Here is a 1,310-nt window from a genome sequence, read left to right on the forward strand (position 1 = left end):
GCACTCGACTGTACCCAAATTATATAGTCTAAACTGAGCTCTAATGCACTCTCTGACACAACCTGAGCCTGAACCTCCAGATCAACATCCAGGCAGCTGACCACACACTGAGCACATCAGAGCCGCCATGGCCTTAGGTCATCATCTCTACCCAACTGCGGTTTTCAGGCTTCAGAACCTAGTCCTTATCTCCAATCACTGCCCAGGGTTGAAAATGATGCAGAAATCACACCTTCCCCATGGAAAGAGACCTTGTGATTGGCATGTTGTCCAAAGTCCCGTGTAGTTGAAATTAGTGTGGCCCATGAGGCCCCGCCCATGCTCGCGGGCCACATTGGTCACAAACACACATTGTGACCATCAGCCTGAGCCGAGTCCTCATAAGGCCTCTCAGTGGCTGGATGAAGAGACAGCTTATTGGGCGTGCCATGGCCCTAGGCCCCAATTTTTAACCATAGTTTGGGTTGTCCCTTCACTCTTCCCCAGGTCTCTGCTTTGGAATTCCTCTTTTGTTCGGACACTTGAGGTAATAAACCTGAAAGGAGACCTCCCATTCCACAGATTGACGAAAAACAATTGGGACTGGGCCAAAACCACAGAGAGGAAGATTCGTCCATAGCCCATGAGGCCTCCCCACATTCCACGGCCATCGTTGATACAAAATACAGATACTAAAGCCTGAGCAAGTGCCTCAGACTCGCTCTTTCTTCATATCCTGAAGAGTTCTTCTCATGGTTTGTAGATTGGGCCTGCCATTCCTACGTCCGCAAACCTAAGCTGAGTTTGTGTTTTTAGACTTCTGTCCTCAAAGTCCTGGGCCAAACACCCTCCAGGCTGGGGCCCCTGGAGCCACACATTAGGACTCTGCCTACCCAATCTATGGGAATTCTGCCCATTCCATTGTCCAAAATCGTACAAATTCGGAGAACGCTCCAAAGTCCCAGGGGTCATCCCAATAGTTTAGGACTCCGGGGACAAACAAGGGTGGTCTGACAACAGCTGAGCATCTACCTCCACTCATTCCATAGATGGATATCCCCAGAGAAGAAGATTGAACCAGACAGGACCCTAGGCCATAATTGGATCCATTGCTTTGGTTTGCAGGCATGTCTCCTCAAAAGCCTGGTATCCAATACGAGCATAAGGGGTTTCCGGAGGCACCCATCAAAACAAATCTAGTCTCCACAAGGAAACTTGTGCATGGGAGCTATGTCAAAAGCTTAGGAGAATACTTAGGGTCCCGGTGCCACCGCCCCATTCCAAGGCCCTAATGGACACAAACACACATTAGGCCCCATCCTCAGGAAAGT

The sequence above is a fragment of the Mustela nivalis genome (assembly GCF_964662115.1).
Source record: "Mustela nivalis genome assembly, contig: HAP1_SCAFFOLD_131, whole genome shotgun sequence".
Lineage (NCBI taxonomy): Eukaryota > Metazoa > Chordata > Mammalia > Carnivora > Mustelidae > Mustela > Mustela nivalis.